At 26.9% G+C, this 22,375-nt stretch overlaps 1 protein-coding gene across 1 annotated transcript in view; it reads left to right on the top strand.

Annotated features, from left to right (window-relative positions):
- The window catches only part of LOC107440764 (adhesion molecule nephrin-like), a 213,430-nt gene that overhangs the window by 131,442 nt on the left and 59,613 nt on the right, over positions 1-22,375 (top strand). The gene's annotated exons all lie outside the window — the stretch shown is intronic.

The raw sequence follows: 22,375 nt of genomic DNA on the forward strand, positions 1-22,375 counted from the left end.
ATGTGCCTAATTGTATTCAGTTTTTCACTCTTCGTTGTAAACTAAAAAAGAAAAAAAAACAGACTAAATTGCTGATATGTTTGTTTTTGTTTTCAACCATAAGTTTTGCAAATGCTTTCATGACACTCAAAAAATCTTTAAAGTGAACAAAGCAATTTCCTTTATCAACTGAGTCAGGTTAGCTCCAGGGAATAAAGAAGATAAGCAACGTTCACTTTTCTCTAAAAAATAATATTCATAACATAAATATTTTGCAGAAAACTAAAAGTTCTTCGTAAATATCAACTCCCCTCCTCCAAAAAAAAAACTTTTTAATCTCTTAAAGGAGAGAAGAAGTTTCATTCTTATTGTTGACATAAACCCTTACACACACAGAAAAAGTGCTTGAAGTAAGATAGGTGAACAATGTTATATTTTTGGCAAATAATTGAAGATAAAAATTAAAAAAGCTTCTTTAAGTTATCTCAAAGAACTCTCGCTCTTTCTCTCTCCATATATATATATATATATATATATATATATATATATATATATATATATATATATATATATATATATATATATATATATATATATATATATATATATATATATATATATATATATATATATATATATATACATACATATATATGTATATATATGTAACATAATCAATTAATCTTTTTATGTTAGTTTCTCTGCTATAAAACTTCTTCCTAATTAATTATTCTATTTGAAATACTTTCTCACACTATTAAAAGCCACATCCTGTTCTTAAATCTATTTTTGGCTCAACTATGCATTTAATTAAGAGCAGGACATATTTCCCTAGCTTTGTGTGGGAAACGCGCGATCTCTTTCATAAACCAATAGCAACTACTAAGATTTCCCTCTTTCCCTAAATTAAGACATTTTACGGATTTTACTTTGCAAGATTTTCCCTAACATATAACCAAGGAGCGCAACTTTTCATGTGCACTTTTACTCAATCTCATGACTGCTCTTGTCTAATAATTAATAAATAAATTTTGTACCCTCCTTCCCGACCTATGACCTGTTTTAATCCTTCCACTCGGCAACGACGTTATATATATATATATATATATACATACATATATATATATATATATATATATATATATATATATATATATACATACATATATATATATATATATATATATATATATATATATATATATATATATATACATACATATATATATATATATATATATATATATATATATATACATACATATATATATATATATATATATATATATATATATATATATATATATATATATATATATATATATATATATATATATATATATATATATATATACAGTGAAACCCCGATTTTACGTTTCTCAGGGGACTGGGTAAAAAAAACGTAAAATACGGGAAATACTTAGATAGCAAAAAATCATATAATAATAATGAGAAAATAAAACAAACTAAAGGTAGTAAAGATGACTCTTTCAAAAGTTACTATTAAAATCTATATTTTACGAAAAGAATATTAGTATTTAAAGAAAAAAACATACCAGTTCAAGATCACTTTTACAATTTTTGTTAAGAATCATGTAACTTAGGTGCAAAATAGTGCGTAATAGTAGATTGTTTTTTAGACATTGAGTTCAAAGTAAATGCCTCATCTTCCAGGACTGAAATCTTTTGCAAATTTTTTTCCTGGTCTTTGTATGATAGAAAATAGTCTTTCACTATTAGCAAACTTCTCAATGCTGTGTTGAAAGAAGGAACGGGCTGTGCTTCTGTTTCTTCTTGTTCATCTTCATCGGCGGATCAAAAGTCCATAACATCGTCCACGGATGGAGCAGTGGTTCTCTCAGCTTCGCATGTTGCTAAGCTTTCTCGGATGTATGTACTCGTCGAAGTCATAGCTAACTGTTTCATTGTCATTCTCCGAGTCTAGTCTATCTAATCCTGCATCTGTTAACGGTTCATTAGAAGCTACGATTCCGCTTTCTTCAAAACAGTGGGAAATGCACTTTTGTGTAACGCTTCTCCAAGCAGCAGAAATAAAATGCATAGCCTCCAGAACACTTAACTTTAGTTTGCAGGCGTCATTTAGGTTTCCGTTCTCTAGTTCAGCTACAGCTTTCCGGACAAGTTGCTTTCTGTAAAAAACCTTAAATGATCGAATAATGCCGAGATCACAAGGCTGTAATTTGCTTGTACAGTTTGCAGGAAGAAACTCAACACGCACATTAGATAGCTGCAAATCCGGATGTGCACTGCATTGATCGATGAACAAAATTATTTTGCGGTTCTGAAATTTCATCTTTTTATTCAGTTTCTGCAAAAAGTCTTCGAAAAGGGCTTTTGTTATCCACGCTTTTTTGTTTGCTTCATAATTTGTTGGGAAACTTCTCACGTTTTTAAAGCATCGTGGTTTGCGTGATTTTCCAACAACGAGTGGAGTCACCTTCTCACTTCCATCAGAATTACAGCATAGTAAAACCGTAAGACGACTTCCCTCCGTGGCAGGAATCTCCCTTAGAAACGTAACTTTTATCCGGCAGAAGGTTAAAGAAAAGTCCGGTCTCGTCCGCATTGAATACGTTCTTTGGCTTGTATCCTTTGGTCAAATTTGGTAAATTTTTCTTCCATTCTTCTATTGTAGCTTCTTCCACGCTTGATGATTCTCCGGAGAGCGATCTATACACAAGATTATGTCTTTTTTTCATCCGGTCAATCCAGTCATTGGAAGCTGTAAAGTCTTTTAAACCAAGTCTATCGCCGATTTCTAGAGCTTTTTCTCTTAATATGGTGCCATTTACAGGTACATTAGCGTCACGAGCCTCTTTAAACCATTTTACTAAAATCCCTTCCATCTCGTCGTACGGGGATTTTTTCATTGTTCTCCGTTTCTTGGCATTTTTTTCACCGAATTTTTCAAAGTTTTTATCAATGCATTCTTTTTTCTGTAGTATGGATTGCAGGGTTGTTGCGGGAATTCCTTGCAATTGAGCGAATGCTACTTTTGTTCCATGAAATTCATTAAACTGCTTAACAATTTCGGCTTTCTCAGCAACAGAAAAGTTTTTGCGTTTTTTGCTCACCATTTTCGTACGAAAAGGTTTGAAATGCGACCACCTTGTGCTAAACAACAACAGAGTCTGAAAAGCTGTAGAAACGTAAAGATCCCCTTTGCTTTCCAAGGAAGAAAATAAGTCACTACATCTGATTGGTAACTGGAGTGTCTCTTCTCCTATCTGTCTCATTCCTGCACCAATGAAATGTGTTGTTTCTGTACTTTGTTTCTTCGCCCGCTGCCTTGTCCGAGACAGGCAGCAGGTGTTCAACGAAGGAAGGGGGAGAGAGGACTAAAGTTCTAGAAAACAGTAGTCTGTGGAATGCGTTTCTGCTTTCATAGATTTACTTTCAACAACGTGAATGAGCTTTAAAAAAGCAAACATAGAAAAAATATTGCTTAATAAAACATTTTTTTATTTTTTTCTTTCTACAAAAAACGTAAAATGCGGGAAAAACGTAAATTCGGGGGACGTAAAATCGAGGTTTCACTGTGTATATATATATATATATATATATATATATATATATATATATATATATATATATATATATATATATATATATATATATATATATATATATATATATATATATATATTTATTTATTTAATCGACTAGGGAACCGACTTGTCTCATTTCCAGTAAAGAATTCTTGCCAAAAGACGCAATATCGATGAAATATTCCATGTTAAAATTTCTGTAGGTATTCGTTTGCTAGATAAACATAAAATGCTATATTATAGCAGAAAAACCAGTATGAACTAGCATAAATATTTGCCAATTCGAGCGAATTTTCTAGCATGAGGCAGTGTGTATTGACACACTCTACTGCTTGTCCATACATAACCAACTTATTGCTGGAATATCTTGCTGGGCTAGCAACAATCAATACCACTACTTGTATGCTTTTTCTGCTTTTCTAACAATATTTCCCCAGCAACAGGTGCTTTTTTTGCTGCCACTTCTAGCATTTCTCTTCTACCATCAGTTGCTTTGAATGTTTGATAAGACAGCATGGGAATTCTACGATTAGTTGCTTTAAGTCCGTGCTATTGTAGTATTATTTTCCATAATATTATTAGTTACGGTTTTATTTTTATAAAACCATACGTCACCAACAATACTGTCATTTCTACTTTCGGCACTAAACTTTTTCCATATAAGGAGGCAATTTCAATGGTATTTCAATGACTGATGCTGATAAACCAATCTATTTTGGTTATTAATTGATTGGTTATTGATTGGTTATTGATTTGGGTTATCAATTAATTGGTTTATTAATTGATATATAGAACAAACTGTTCCATGATCCTATCATTGAATACACCAGTAAAAAGCAGTTGATTCATAGCACTGCTTCAACTTTTGCAACTGTTTCAGAAAATATTGAGTTTCATAGTTTATTAAAAGAATTTCTCGAACAGACTTGTACTAAACCATTGCAAAAACAAAGTGCCAAACTAAATATGGTGCATTTCATATAAACAAAAGGACCACCAGTTTATTCAAGGCTAACTCCTACACAGCTTAAAATAGCGAAACATGTATTCAAATTTTTGTCTCATAATGGGATTTGTAAGTCGTCCAAATCTAATTGGGCATCATATCTGTATATGATAACCAAAAAGAATGGTAATCAGAGGTAATTTATTCAATTTTGAAAAAATAGTATATTAAAGGGATGAATAATTAGAAAAAAAATGGGATTTTTTTTAAAAAAAATGATTGACCCCTCAATTTTTCTACAACGGTTAATTGCTTACCCGTATTCTTAACAGATATAAAGTAAAGTTAATCTGACGGTTTAACCATAAAAAAATCTTCTTTCTCATTGCTGTATATTTTGAGATAAGATCTTCTTTATCAAAGGACTAAAGGCATCGGATCAAAGTCCTTTTACTTTAAATCATCGCTCAAAATGGATTTCGTTTATTAATTTTAAGGTGTAGATATAGTTCTTCTACAAAGCCAAAAAAAGTCAACATTCCATTGCTGAGATTCGAAACTTTCTTCCTCCTATTTGGGCTATAACCTACTGACCTGTACCATACAAAAATCTTATATTCTAGATGGAAGATATTTAGGTGTTCTAATTTCTTTTCATTCATTATGATGTAAAAAGTTTTTAATGTCATGGACAAATGTGCTTTAATTTTATTATTTTTAGTATGTTTGTCATGATGAACTTAATAACAGTTTTTATTTTAAGCTATTAATGGTATTACCACGAGGAATTCTTTAATGGTGTACTGAAGCAATATTAACGAATTAAAATTTTTTTATGCAGCGTGTTAAGTAAATTGCTTACATAAGAGGTTGAAGTATTTACATTTGTTATATTCGTTATATGCACACTACGTACGATGTGTTAAAGTTCGAAATAAAGCGTATATCAGGTATATTAAGTAGGTATAATGTGTAAGTTCAAGAATATTAACGTATTTAAGAATAATTAATAATCAATAATTATGTATTAAGAATAATTATGTATATTAAGTGTGCTCATATAAATATGCCTCATATAATGTGTTTATATAAATTTTTAATGCGTCAACAGTGTACCAAATATGGGTTTATAAATATATAAAAAAATACGAAATTTGAAACGAAATTGTACATAAATTGCAAAATTTGACTGACGCAACGAAAGCACACTCTCTCTCGTTCATTAAGAACTCGCTCACAGACGTAAATAATTATTTTCGCTGACCTTTAGTGGCCCGCGGTATAGTGTTTGGTGACTTCTATCTAAATAATGAACTTTGAGCAGTGATATTGCTAAAAATCAACTTCAAAAGGCCGACTGACGCTAGTTGATAGGAGGGTGTTAAAAGACAGTCTTTTGCCGAGCTGTCAGGATTAAACATAGAAAACATTATTCATATATTATCTACACGTACTTTCCTAAAAGGTAAAGGATCATTACTCTTAAATTTCAAAAGATCAATCGTGCAAACTTTAAATGATACAAATCTCATATTTGATTGAAAATTAAATTACAAAATTATTGACAAAAAAGTTTTGTTTACAATAGTTTTTTTTCTTTGATTCCAAGAATAAAGCGTTTGTTCCAAAATGCTTTGTGAGGTAATTGTTTCATCTCTGATATTTTGAATTCAATTTGAGATCGATAAGGTGTCCTTTTCTCTTCTGCGTTGATCGAATAGGTATCGATTCTGTTGAACGCCATCAAGTGCAGCTGTCACATAACTCTCGTGCCATAACTAAATCAGATATCTTATTTCCAGTTGCATTTTCAAGAGTACGTACCATATTTGACCAATGGGCACTCTACTACAGAAATGAAATAAATAATTTTTCTTTTTATTTTAATAATAAAAATTACTTTTCAAAATTTTCTTTCTTGAGCTTCTAAAGTAGGCAGTAATATAACATTAAAATTTAAAAATAAATGAAAATTACATTTAATAGATTTATTTCCTTTTGGAAATATAAAAAATTATTTACATTAACTATAATTTTTATAATATTTAAATTAGACTAGATCTATTGTTAATGTTAATTATATAAATAAAGTATGTAATAATGTATAATAATAATGATAAATAGATTATTTATAACTAATAATAATGGGTAAATTGTATTTTAAAACCAAATCATTATACATTTAAAATGTTATACACAGTTTAACCTCCAACGTCCGCATGACTGAAACAATATTAAAGAATTTAATTTTTTTTATCTAGTGTGTGTAAATTTAAGTAAATTGCTTACATCAGAGGTTAAGAGGTTATTTCCTTAGGGAAATATAAAAATGATTTGCGTTAACTATATTTATTATAATATTTAAATTAAACTGGATCTATTATTAATAATAATTATATAAATAAATTATGTAATAATGCATAATAATAATAATGAGAAATACATTAATTATAAATAATAATAATGGATAAATTATATTTTAAAACCAAATTATTATACATTTAAAATGTTATACACAGTTTAACCTCCAACGTCCGCATGACTGAAACAATATTAAAGAATGTAATTTTTTTTATCTAGTGTGTGTAAATTTAAGTAAATTGCTTACATCAGAGGTTAAGAGGTTATTTCCTTAGGGAAATATAAAAATGATTTGCGTTAACTATATTTATTATAATATTTAAATTAAACTGGATCTATTATTAATAATAATTATATAAATAAATTATGTAATAATGCATAATAATAATAATGAGAAATACATTAATTATAAATAATAATAATGGATAAATTATATTTTAAAACCAAATTATTATACATTTAAAATGTTATACACAGTTTAACCTCCAACGTCCGCATGACTGAAACAATATTAAAGAATTAAATTTTTTTTATCTAGTGTGTGTAAATTTAAGTAAATTGCTTACATCAGAGGTTAAGAGGTTATTTCCTTAGGAAAATATAAAAATGATTTGCGTTAACTATATTTATTATAATATTTAAATTAAACTGGATCTATTATTAATAATAATTATATAAATAAATTATGTAATAATGTATAATAATAATAATGAGAAATACATTAATTATAAATAATAAAAATGGATAAATTATATTTTAAAACCAAATTATTATACATTTAAAATGTTATACACAGTTTAACCTCTAACGTCCGCATGATTGATACAATATTAAAGAATTATATTTTTCTATCAGTGTGTAAATTTATTTATTAGTCTGAAATTGAAATAAATTGCTTACATTAGAGGTTAAGAGGTTATTTCCTTAGGGAAATATAAAAATTATTTGCATTAACAGGGGTCTGTTCAGAAGAAATTTGGGTCCGTTAACGGACCCTTCACAAAATATCTTTTCATAAAAACGGACCCTTCACAAAATATTTTAACTTTAAAACGGACCCTTCACAAAATAATTTATCTCTAAATCGGACCCTTCACAAATTTTTTAACTTCATTATTGTTTTGTTAATCGAATAAACCCTTCCCAGGAAGGGGGTAGGGAAAGAAAGACAGATGTAAACGAACTAAATTTTGTCTTCGGCAGACGCTTCTTCCATTATTCGTCCGAAATGAATATTCTGCATTCAGCAGTATAGGCTAAATAATAAATATTTATATGTTGCATCGCTAATTTAGTAGCTGCAATTGCTGTTTATTTTTTTTAATTTAATTTTTATAATTATAGTTTTACAGTTTTAAGCATAATCTTGTATCTATTTGCAATTTAAAAACTCCTTGAAAAAGTGTTTTGCAATAACCGGACCCTATTTGCACAAATTCATAAAAGCGGACCCTGGTTGAAAGAATGTGAGTAATTTTTTCACAATTTCACGAAAAACGTACCTTTCACAAAATGTCTGGACAGACCCCTGATTAACTATATTTATTATAATATTTAAATTAAACTAGATTTGTTATTAATGATAATTATGTAGTTAAATTATGCAACAATGTATAATAATAATTATAATAATGAGAAATAGATTTATTATAAATAACAATAATGGATAAATTATATTTTAAAACCTAATTATTATTTTAATTTTTAAAATGTTATACATAGTTTAAACTCTGACATCCGCATTGAACCTTTTAAATTTTGAATTACTTACAGCGCTACCTAGTGGAAATTGGCGCAATCAATGTTTCTATCTCAAAAATACAAATATAGAACGATATAAATGGAAAAAAATGAATTACAAAGTTGTAGATTATAATCGATTTAATACAAATAAACATCTTGGGACAAAGTATTTATTTGTGTAACGCATAAAACACGCATTTGTTTGTTCACGATTTCCTGAATATGACGCGATTAAAAGATCCAGAAAATGGAGAGAAAAAAGTAGAAAATATGAAAAAAGTTTACAAATAAAAAATGGCATAGTTTGTAAATATTTTTCTTCTTTGTCCCAAAAATCTTTTCTTCACGACATTGTATATGGAATGCAAACAAAGAAAATGCTCATTTTAATTGGTTATTTTTTAGCACTTATGTCAATTCCGTATAAATCAATAAAATGACATACAATTTTGAAATTCTTTTTCCCCTATGTTTAGTACCGTTTTACTGAAAGAAATGTTTTTTTTTGTAGGTTTCTCATATACGGTGCTTTTATCCGGTTGCGTATAATAATATTTAGAATATAGTTAGCTACTATAGTTTGTTTCCGATTTTATAACTGTAACTGAAACCACTCATAAGTTTAAAGGATGGATAAAACCTTTTGTGTGTACCCTGTATAATTGCAAGTTATATTCCTTATATATTTAGAAATTTTTATTCCTATAAATTGTTTCTAATATTTTAATTAATAATGATGCTTTTCGTTAAATCAGCATCAATGAAAAAGCATTGTAATTACATTTTTATATGATAATACATAATTTATAATTATTATTTTTAATTATTGTTTAACCTTTACTGCAATTCTTATCTGACTTGATTTTTAACAAATATTTAAGAAATCTTCAATAGTAGAATAAAACAAAGAATAAAGTCATGAAATACATACAAAATTTATGAGAATTTCTCGAGCTATTTTAGTTATATAAAGTTTAAAAGAACACACAACTAGTTTAAGTTGTGAAATATATACAAAGAAAACATTCTTATAATAAACTTCGAGGCTCGTGTTTATTATTTTTTAGTTTATTATTAAGAATTCCCCCCCCCCGTTTTCTCTATTAGTTAGTGGAAGAAATTAGAATAGCAGTTTCATTAACTATTAAAGCCCAGTTAGGCTAAAAACAAGCAATGTTTATAAAACACTCAAATAGTTTTCAAAATTAATAAACTAAGTTTAGCCATTGTTTTTCACTTGTTTTAAAAATTATTACTAAAAAAGTATTTTATTAAACATTTATAAAATAAAAACCACAAACATTGACTCAGAATTATTTTATTGTTATAGCAACATAATAAACGAAACAGGAAGAAAATATAATTGTTATTTTTCCAAAGCTTAGAAAAAGGTATATTTTCAAGAAACTATACGCCTATTTAGTTGCTTAAACATTACACATAAGTAAATTCATTTTATCTTAAATAAAGCGTTTTCAGCTCTGGCACGAACAATACCTAAAACAGAGTATGAAGATGAGAAAAACGAAAATTTAAAAGGGCTTAAAATGTCTTCATCTCTAACGCTAGAACCTGCGTGTTTACATAATGAACGGTCCTAATGTTTCTTGTTTAAGATGGTAGAAACTTTAAGAAACATTTTTTTTCAAAATTTTAATTCCGAAGTATATTTAGCGTGAATAAGTTTCACGTTGAGTTTCTTTTAAGTGAGCATCATTATTTAAAAGAATGGAATAGCCGTCCAAATCAGCGAGTATAGGAACTTTTTTCCCTAATACGTTTATTATTAGTGTAAGTTGTATAGCTGGAACATTATTATTGCTATTAAGCTTTCTTTTTATGCATATATATATTTCTCTTATGTAACGCCATTAACTAGGGTATCTATTGGCAACACTATAGTTAATTAATTATTTTGTTTGGTTGTCTTAAGTAATAATTTAAGTAGTGATAAAAAATTAATTATTGCTAAAGTATTTTAGTTTCAATTTGTTAGGTTGTCTTGAGTAATAATTTAAATAGTGTTAAAAAATTGGTTATAACTTATATATTTATTTAGACCCATTTTGTTAGATCATCTTAAGTAATAATTTAAACAGTGTCAAAAATTTAGTTAAACATTAAATAGTTATTCGCGATCGCAACGCTCGAGTACGCCGTCTAGCGGGAGCCTGTAAATATCGGACATTAATTTATCACGTTTTCATTTAGTTCCATCAAAATCATTGACTGAATAAGATGCCATTTTTTAGCAGCAAATAAGAAACAAAATTTCCCTAAGGAAAAGGCCGAAGAACTTGAAAAAAATCTCCAGAATATTAGTAAATCTTTCAGGAACAGAACACGCCAAACATTTGAAGAAAAATTCCTCAATAATTTTTTATTTCTATTATCAACAAACTTGCAACTGATGACTTCCGATTTCGGATACTGTTACAGATGTTTGTGTTAAGGTAAAATGCATTTCTTCTGTCTTCAATTCATTATGAATTAAAGTGAAGTCAACATTGCTTTCGTCATTCCAGTGAATAAATATGAATTCAGAACATACAGAATTGTAATAGTTATAGCATATTCTTCTTCGTTATAGAATAGTAGAGTATCCATATAATTCGGAAAACAACAATAAAACATTATCCAAGTTACTTGAAATAGTGCCATTTGTGCTGATTCTTAATTAATTTGTATCGTTTTCTTGGTAAGTATTTTTTAGTTTTGAAAGAATAAGTTCAACTAGAATTCAGCTATTCTGTTTTTAGCTACATATTCAAATTCATATCAATTATAAAATATTGCTGTGTAGTATGTTATCTAAAAGTAATGAAGGGATAAACTATGTATCTATTATTTGAGAATAAAGTTTTTAAACAAGGAACTTAACATTTTGGTATTCTCCGGGAATTATAAATCAGGTAAGTGCAATGATTTTTACAATAAAAAATTTGCTTGTAAATATTTTTTTTTCATTTGATGATGGTTCTCTACAGAATGGTTTTTTACGTCTGATTAAGAACTATAAGAATAATAAAAAAAGAAACAATATGAAAGTTTTTATTTCAATGTAAAGAATTCTTAAAATCGTTTTTTTATCCTAAGAATTCTTTATTTTCCGTTTTTTAGTTTATAATTTTTTGATAAAAATTGTTCTCAAAATACTTTTTTTGAAAAATTAAATGGTATAACATTATGTGTTTATGTATACTTCTTGTATATTCCAATGTTTGAAGTAATATGATTCAGAAAAGTATGGAATAAAAATTCGGTACTTACGTATTAACGCCACCGCCGCTACAGATTTGGCGGTTTTAAGTGCCGCCAATCTACACTTAAAATTTTTGCGACAATTCCTTAAAATAAAACACTAAATTTAAAATCAAAATAGTCAATCGGATTTCGGTGGTAAATGAGCCGATATAGAGTTTAGCATAGATTCAAAACAATCATATCGCCATATGAACTCTGATAAATAAGATTCCAAATGAAATGACATTTCCAAAACGTACTTTTACCAAGATAAAGTTTCATGTTGTGGGAATTGGTACATTTTCGTTTTTTCGGTAAAATATTTCCCTCCTGAAAAAATAAAATTGCATCTTGTTTTGTTTTTGGCAAATCCCAAAGACGAATTTTCGTAGCACTAAAAATGGCGACAAAAAAGAATTGATTTTTTGTTTTTGTTTCGTCAGCATTCTTTATTTTACGTTTCTTAGTATCTAAATAATGATTTTTATTGAAACTTGAAATTTTTTGATAAAAATTGTTGTCAAAAAACTTTGTTTACAAAATTAAATTTCATAAAATTATGAGGCCTATGTATACTTTCTGTTCATTTTAATTTTTGAAGTAATATGATTCTTAAAACTATAGAATGTAAAGTTTAAATGGGCCTTCACGTTATATCATTAAATTTAGTAGTACTATTTCTCGGGCATTAGGTTTTAACTCTTATAAGAATATACATATTTTTTTCTGTTAATGTACAAATATTTTTCCGATGTGATTTGGATATTCCTTCGCTAATAAAAAGAGATACCATTTTGTTTTGCATAAGAAAGAATATCAAGCATTTTTCTTTTTTAAATTTAATTAGCCACAATAAAGAAGGAACGTTGCAATGCTACGTGCTACATTAACGACGTCTCTAGAGTAACTGAATGACTGTTCATATAGAAATCGCAGGTATTAGTCTCATACAACAACGCCCCCTATAGTTCGTTGCGATCGCGAATTTAGATTCATTTGGGTAGTTTGTATTAAGTAATAATTTAAGTAGTCTTAAAAATTAGTTAAACCTTAAATAGTTATTTAGATTCATTTTTGTAGTAATAATTTAAGTAGTGTAAAAAATTAGTTAAACCTTAAATAGTTATTTAGATTCATTTGGGTAGTTTACATTAAGTAATAATTTAAGTTGTGTGAAAAGAAGTAGTTATACAATAGGTATTTATTTAGATTAATTTCATTAGGCTGTCTTAAGCGATAATTTAGTAGTGTTAAAAAATTAGCTATAACTTATATATTTATTCAGACCCATTTTGTTAGATTGTCTTAAGTAATAATTTAAATAGTGTTAAAATTTAGTTAAACCTTAAATAGTTATTTAGATTTATTTTGTAGTTTGTCTTAAATAATAATTTAAATAGTGTTAAAAATAGTTAAACTTTAAACATTTATTTAGATTCATTTTGGTAGTTTGTCTTAAGTAATAATTTAAGTAGTGTAAAAAATTAGTTAAACCTTAAATAGTTATTTAGATTCATTTGGGTAGTTTACATTAAGTAATAATTTAAGTTGTGTGAAAAGAAGTAGTTATGCAATAGGTATTTATTTAGATTAATTTCATTAGGCTGTCTTAAGCGATAATTTAGTAGTGTTAAAAAATTAGTTATAACTTATATATTTATTCAGACACATTTTGTTAGATTGTCTTAAGTGATAATTTAAATAGTGTTAAAATTCAGTTAAACCTTAAATAGTTATTTAGATTTATTTTGTAGTTTGTCTTAAATAATAATTTAAATAGTGTTAAAAATAGTTAAACTTTAAACATTTATTTAGATTCATTTTGGTAGTTTGTCTTAAGTAATAATTTAAGTAGTGTTAAAAAATTAGTTAAACCTTAAATAGTTATTTAGATTCATTAGGGTAGTTTACATTAAGTAATAATTTAAGTTGTGTGAAAAGAAGTAGTTATACAATAGGTATTTATTTAGATTAATTTCATTAGGCTGTCTTAAGCGATAATTTAGTAGTGTTAAAAAATTAGCTGTAACTTATATATTTATTCAGACCCATTTTGTTAGATTGTCTTAAGTAATAATTTAAATAGTGTTAAAATTTAGTTAAACCTTAAATAGTTATTTAGATTTATTTTGTAGTTTGTCTTAAATAATAATTTAAATAGTGTTAAAAATAGTTAAACTTTAAAAATTTATTTAGATTCATTTTGGTAGTTTGTCTTAAGTAATAATTTAAGTAGTGTAAAAAATTAGTTAAACCTTAAATAGTTATTTAGATTCATTTGGGTAGTTTACATTAAGTAATAATTTAAGTTGTGTGAAAAGAAGTAGTTATGCAATAGGTATTTATTTAGATTAATTTCATTAGGCTGTCTTAAGCGATAATTTAGTAGTGTTAAAAAATTAGTTATAACTTATATATTTATTCAGACACATTTTGTTAGATTGTCTTAAATGATAATTTAAATAGTGTTAAAATTCAGTTAAACCTTAAATAGTTATTTAGATTTATTTTGTAGTTTGTCTTAAATAATAATTTAAATAGTGTTAAAAATAGTTAAACTTTAAACATTTATTTAGATTCATTTTGGTAGTTTGTCTTAAGTAATAATTTAAGTAGTGTAAAAAATTAGTTAAACCTTAAATAGTTATTTAGATTCATTTGGGTAGTTTACATTAAGTAATAATTTAAGTTGTGTGAAAAGAAGTAGTTATGCAATAGGTATTTATTTAGATTAATTTCATTAGGCTGTCTTAAGCGATAATTTAGTAGTGTTAAAAAATTAGTTATAACTTATATATTTATTCAGACACATTTTGTTAGATTGTCTTAAATGATAATTTAAATAGTGTTAAAATTCAGTTAAACCTTAAATAGTTATTTAGATTTATTTTGTAGTTTGTCTTAAATAATAATTTAAATAGTGTTAAAAATAGTTAAACTTTAAACATTTATTTAGATTCCTTTTGGTAGGTAATAATTTAAGTAGTGTTAAAAAAAAGCCGTTACACCGTAGGTATTTATTCAGAATCATTTTATTAAGTTGTCTTTAATAATTTAAACTAGAGGGCTGCTCCCACTGCTTGCTAACGCTCGCCAACCCCCGAAAATTGTTATGCAATCTTATATAGTTTGCGAAGCAAACCAAGCTCGCTTCGCTCGCTACTAACTTAGTTACAAAATTCTAAGAATTCAAAACAATCATTCAAATCCACATAACAACTTTTTTTAAAAAAAAATTACATATTTTTAGTAAATAGTAAGTCATTAAAATAAATTTGAATTCAAGTAAATGACATGTAATTCGTTAAACCTATTAGGAATGTGCTATAGTATAAAATCTTAAGATAAAATTTCTAAAACTGATGACTTTAAAAAGGTTAAAATTTTGACTATAATTAGGTCTATTAAAAATTGTAATATATAAATTCGTGAAAAAAAGCGCTTTCAACAAAATTCTAAAATAGAGATCTATTGACAAAGACTACTCACTTCTGCCTAGCTTAATAGTATGAGATTGCCGCAGCTAAATTGAACGACCTGATAGGGTGAATTTCGGAAGAGATAACATTTTGTGAGAATGCTTTCTCTGGTTATTTCAGTTTCCGTTTTTAAAAGCGTTATATGTTGAGCCACCTCAGCTAGATTTGGAATGTGACATTTTTAGCGGCAATCTTTGGTCGATTTTCTAGCGTTTCCATTCGGGGAGTTGTAATGAGGCTTTTTTTGTCGCCGTGTAAGAGAAATATATATATATAGATAGTGTTAAAAAACTAGTTAAACCTTAAGCATTTATTTAGATTCCTTTTGTTTGGTTGTCCTAAGTAATTACTTAGGTTAGATTGTGTTAAATAATAATTTAAGTAGTGTTAGAATTTAGGTTTTTATAAAGTATTTATTAAGAATCATTTTGTTAAGTTGTCTTAAGTAATAATTTAAGTAGTTTTGAATAGTTAGTCATACGTTAAGTATTTATTTAGAATAATTTTGTATTTTCATAGAAATAGAAACGTAATAATGTTACCATGCTAGTACCATGCTAGTTGTAACCATGCTAGTTGTAAATGGTTGATAAACCGTATATTTTTGTTTTCATGGTTTTATAACCATACTTACTGTAAACGGCTTCAAAACCGAATAGGTAAAACATTTTTTTTAACGTAAACTTTACGGTTAATTGGATGGGCAGACTGCTACCAGTTATTTTACCATAATTTTAGAATGAAAATTCTAGCATGCTCAAGTTATGGCACGTAAGATGCGTGAGGAAGTAGTACAGCATGCGATGAAGCAATGGGCTGATATTTCTATTGAACTTCAACAATATCGCGGACATCTCTTTAAAAAGTTAAAATTGAAATCAAAGTATTTCCTCGTGAGTGAAGCGGGAGGGCAACAGCTAAACCATGAAAGAATTTAATTAATATATTGTTTAGAACTAATTATATTATTATGATTGGAGGATTAGTTTCAGAATTAGAATATTTAAATACAATAAGAATAGTTATCATTAAAGTTTATATATTGCGCAAAATAATTTTAAAAGGTGACCAAGCCAAAAGCGGCTAGTTTTAAATAAATTTTTATGCATGCATTTAAATTTTTCTGTTGATGAAATTTATTTTATTTGAAGAAATTTTTTTTTATATATATTAATAATTTTAAAGTAGCGTATCTCAATTCGTTTTAAAATTAATAAATATCATGCATACCTATAACTTCAGTTGGTTTTTCTTTCTTTATTTTTTTTTAATTGACTGACCATTTGCGATAACTATGTAAATGTTTTTTAATGTTACATGTTTATGGTTATTCAGCTTTTTACTTCTTTTTCTTACAGAAACATGATTTTTCTGGTCAAGTGATTCAGTTATTAGCGAATTATGCAAAGGTTAATTAATCAATAGTTTTCTTAATAAATCAAATATAGGCAGGCGCTCCTTTTTTTCTATAATTTTAGAAGACATGCTTCATCAGTAATAGAAATTTATAGGCGGGACAGATGAATAACAATGATAATGTCAGTAAATGATAGTTTTCAAAAGCCACGCTAAATGATGTTTGGCAAGGTTTCTATTTTTAGTATTACTTTTGGTTAGTTTTGTGGAGATACAGATTAAAAAAATAGCAAATTTAAAACTCCACCAAAAAGTAATCCAAATAAAACTTTTACGATAACTATACATTGGACTTTCCACAAGCTATCTTGTTTTCTTTATGAAATTTCTATTTAGAAAATGCAGTGGAGTGTTCTTCTACTCAAAATTGAAATTTTTTTTTAATTTTGGTTATAATTTTCCTATCTAACTCATCTTGAAAATGCATGTTTTGATGAATTTTGCAAAATAGACTAATATAAACCGAGGCTATGAAAGAAATTTATAAATTTCAATAGAAGAAAAATCTATCCTTAAATTCAGAAAAAAGATAATTCTGAATTTCTGCAATCTTTTAATATGGGTATATGAACAGCAGGGAATGAAATTCAAATTCAATAAAAAAGATGGATTTCTCATATGAAATGCTATTCCCATGTGAAACATTAGGTCTTCGTAAATTAATATCCTTCATTTTTTTCCTAAACCTTAAATAGATCTGTAAATATATAATTTATTATATGTATCTGCACATAATATATTTACAGCAAGCACAACTAATTTACATAATGTTTTATTTTATGTATTTTATTGGATATAGTTACTAGTTATGATATAGAAAACAAAACCTGCAATACTAATAATCGAAAGAAATTTACACTGTTATAACAGCGAAAATAATATTAATCACAAAATAAAATGTATATAAATATTTTATAATATAATATAATGTCTCATTTAAATTAAAAATATAATTAATTAATTTTTATTTATGTATTACAAATATAAATTAAATTATTTTATTTTGTTTATTAAATAATTATTATATTTTGTTTCGTTCGAAAAAAAAATATTGATCCATATATATTATTGAAAGTCATTCTATAATCAATATTACAAATTAAAGACATCCGAATATGGGCCTTAACTTAATAAAAATAAATATTTGTTTAATATATAAAGTCGCTCTTGGACCAATATTACAAAACATTTACACTTCAATCTCGGTTCAATATCGAGAGACATTATAGAACCATTACATATAAGTATTCAAGATAACTACAGATTTGCAATATAGGACCAGTATTGAATTTGCGTCTATTGCACTTAGAAAAACTTATTATAATATTTTAACAATATCCTTATCTATATGCAATGTGTTTTCTAATGTTTAATTACTTAAAATCGGTATACCTCTAGCAATATCATTGTATACAGCAGCAGCGTTGAATAAATTTATATTTCGTTTCGGAATACTCAAATATTTTAATAGGTCACTGAAAATAAATATTTGTCTCTAACAAAATTAGTTTCATTTTCAGAGATTACTGTAAAAATGTCTCATAAGAATCCTAAACAAATATGTTAGACAAATATTCCGAAATCGTGAATTCATTTTTGATGAATAAAGGCGAAAGTCCCGGGATTTCACTTTGTGCATCAATTTCTTAATTTACATTTTTGCTTCAAGCAATTATGTTAATTAGTTTGCAGAATAGTTTTCTGATTCTAATTTCTGAAATGCGTTAATTAGTACTCTATTCTCTGCCTTTTTAGGATGCAAAAGAGCTTGAGATTAAAATGTGTTTTACAGTTAGAAAGCCCTAGAATAAATGCTTTAATTGAAATTGTGTGATCTTATTAAATTGTGAAACAAAATTTCAGGAAATGAAAAATTTAATAGTTATAATTTATTTTTATGAAACTATTATACTGTTAAATAATGAAACAGCAAATAATGATACTAATTAATGTTTTTAAAATTAAACATTATTAACAAATTAATAAAATGAACAATTCTTAATAAGGTTTTATTTATAGTAGAAGCAACATTTTCTATTATTAATAAAATATTTTGATACAAATTACACAAAAATTTAGTATAATAACGTAATGTAAGTAATCTAATAATTTACTATAAAATTTTACTATAAAATTTTACTTTAATTTATCACTGGTGACCTTTAACAACCGATTCATACGTCTAAGTGTGTGTTTTTTTAAATTTGTTTTCCCAGATAATAGTCTGTTACCGGAAAGAATTCACGTCTATTTAATTTTAATTTTAACTCAAATTAATTGTAGTAAATAATGTAATAAATCTTTTTCTCAAATTAATATAATTTTATTAATGCGCTTTTTGTTGGACAGTGTGGGGGTGATTGTTGTTGTAGTTCATTTTACGTCGCACTAGAGCTGCACAATGGGCTATTGATGACGGTCTGGGAAACATCCCTGAGGATGATCCGAAGACATGCCATCACAATTTTGATCCACTGCAGAGGGGATGGCACCCCCGTTTCGGTAGCCCGACGACCTGCACGCGAAGTCGAGCACTTTACGGTAAAACAGTTTAACGAGGACAAATACCCCGCACCCTCGGTCCCTACGCAGACTGATCCAAGTGGTCACCCACCCGCACACTGACCGCAGCCAGTGATGCTTAACTTCGGTGATCTGCTGGGAACCGTGTCTTAAGGATCAGTCCACTTCGGGACAGAAAGTGATTGCTGAAAAATAGGATTAAGTATAGAAAACAATCATAAAATGATTGGAAAAAAGGTAAAATTATATTACGGAATGCAAAACTGCAAAAAAAACTAGAATTTAAAATGACGGTTTTAATCCGGTTTTGAAAAACGGAGAAAAAATGTATTGTCAATAAAACAGCTTCAAACCGCTAAATATACATAGAAATTCAGAAAAAAAAAACGTATATTTTTTAAAGTGCTGAATACATTTTCGGAAACAAATGTTGAATATTATCATTTTGAGGCTTTATAATTCTATTAATTTATATTTGATAATTTAATAATCATATAATAAAAAGAACAATACACAATGAAAAGTTTTTTTCTTTTAATTTTTCCTTATTAAATGTTAAGCAACTAATCGTATGGCATATTTATTTGATTGCAAAATTTCTTCTTGTAATATTTAAAAAGCTTTCAAAGTGTTTTTCGAATGCCGTTTAATCTCTTTAATTACACATGGTTACACAACTTTCAATTATTAGCATAACATTTCCAACGTTGTTACAACTTATAATTAATTCCCTCTCAAAGGTAAATCCTATTTTGAATATCAGTGGTTTAAATTGAAATTAATTCAAGATCAAACTCACTGAAAGCATAGCTGATGATTTGGAGTAAATTTACTGTAGATATAAGCATTCTCAATATATGTCAAAACTATCTATTATCTTCTAAATTGGATGGTTTGAAGCCTTGCGCCATTTTATAGAGTCTAGAAATAGCTTCCTCAATCAGTCAGATTATTCTTTAGAAACATAATATATTGTAGTAATTTCTAAGTTCCTCTTTGAATAAATTTGTAAGTTAAGTTCAGTTATTATCATTAGGCATTTTTCTTTATTTTTTTAATTGGGTTTCTCATGAAATAAATTTTAGTTGTTGTTCGTTTAATTAAATTTCCATGGAAAGATTTTCCTAATTTAATTCCAATTAAATGATAATTCTATTTGATACCTGCGAAGGCTAATGCTTTTCGATTTCAATTAAAACTAGTTTATATTTTTGTTGAATTCTAAGAATATTCAATCCCCTTAAGATGTATCTCGATTCAAATTATATAAAAAGTTAATGATATTTATAAACTAAACTAAACTAAACTATTCTTTGTGTATCATAGGGGTTCTATGGATCATTATTAAAGTATGTTGATATTTTAGTTTTAAAACTGAGAAAACTCGTCAATTTATTTCCATTAAAATTTTTAACGTGTATTAAATTGAAATGTAATCTAATTATGGAGTATTAAAGATGACTTTTGTTAGAGAAATTCTGAAGCTTTGCACTTTAGCTTGTTATTAAGTAGTGTTGTTTATTACTTGCTAAATAAACTAAAAGATTTATAGATGTTTAATAAAATACATAAAACTTATTTTAATTTTGCAGGGAATAACGCCTCGTTTGATTAAATTTCCGTCACATTGAAATGCCTCATGAATAAAGAAAAAACTTATTAAATAAACATTTATAGTATATACAGTAAATATAAATAAAACTTATAGTTAACAAAAACAACTTATACTTAACTTATAATTAACTATATAGATAACTAATCGTTAACAGTAAAATAAAACTTATAATTAACAAAAACAACTTATAATTAACTATATAGGTAACTAATAGTTAACAGTAAAATAAAACTTATGATTAACAAAAACAACTTATAATTAACTATATAGGTAACTAATAGTTAACAGTAAAATAAAACTTATAGTTAACAGTATAAAATATAACTGTTTTGACCTTACAAATCAAGTCAAAACAGATTATACTTCTTGTTTTCACCATGAGTAAAAGTAAGGTCAAAACTGCCACAATGTTGTGAAATTTACCATGTTTCTAGCTCTTATCGAAAAACCAAAAATATATGTTTTTTATACTGGATTGCTTTGGTAATAATTGTGAAAAAATCAACAATAAAAGATGGTTTTATAATGTGTCACAAAATTTGGTGGATTGGTAATTTTATCATGATACCTTTAAGAATAGCTGAAAAATTCGGTCGTTATTTAACCATTTACTTACTTACTTTATTTTTTAATAAATGTGTGGTAATGAGAAATATAACTTAAAAAAACCAGAATTTCTGTAAACCGTTACCAAATGAAAGGAAAAATTAACAAACGAATGGTTTAAATATATATTCATTACATTACCGTATATTTTCATTTTATCAACCAAAATTATGGTTTTATTAACAGAAAGTCCTCTTACTATACGATACGGTTATTTTACCAGAATTTTACTCTCCGTGTAGAAATTTATCTTTAACCAAGTAAACCATCATGTTACATTCTCTTCTTTTTTTTTTCATGTGAAAAAGTAGAAAATAAATTCCATTTCACAATTTTACAGCAAAAATTCAGTTTGCAGTGGATGATAGAAATAACATGGCTACTCAACACAAACTTTCAGTTAAGATTTAACTCCTGTAGTAATTCTAAAAGTGTTCTGAATTTTGATTGACAATAAATTCATTTTTGCAGTAATGCGACTATACATTCTATTTGTATCTTAAAGCAAACGACATATCTTACAATTTGTTTTAGACGGTAAAACCTTTTTTTTCAAATTAGGAGGTCAAAATTCACCTGGATCGGTTTTTTTGTCAGCAAAGAACAAAAATTTCATTGGCGCGAAATCCTGCTACGACCAGAACGATGGCAAAAGTTTTTGGATCAGAGTGGACAGTGCATGATTCATTAAAATATTTATTCAATATAAGTAAATTGTTTTTTATTTTCAAAAGGAAAAGGAAACTACTTTCGTATAACCCCATATTAAAGGACATTTCATTCAAAGTTCCGAGACCAATGAAACAAACCTTTCGTAATTCAAATTTAATTTTCCTTAATGGAATGGAGAAAGATAAGATTTAAATTTGGGCAGGATTTTGAACTGCGGCCGTAA

Source organism: Parasteatoda tepidariorum, chromosome 2, assembly GCF_982258835.1.
Source record: "Parasteatoda tepidariorum strain Cologne lab strain chromosome 2, Ptep-v5.0, whole genome shotgun sequence".
NCBI classification, from domain to species: Eukaryota; Metazoa; Arthropoda; class Arachnida; order Araneae; family Theridiidae; genus Parasteatoda; species Parasteatoda tepidariorum.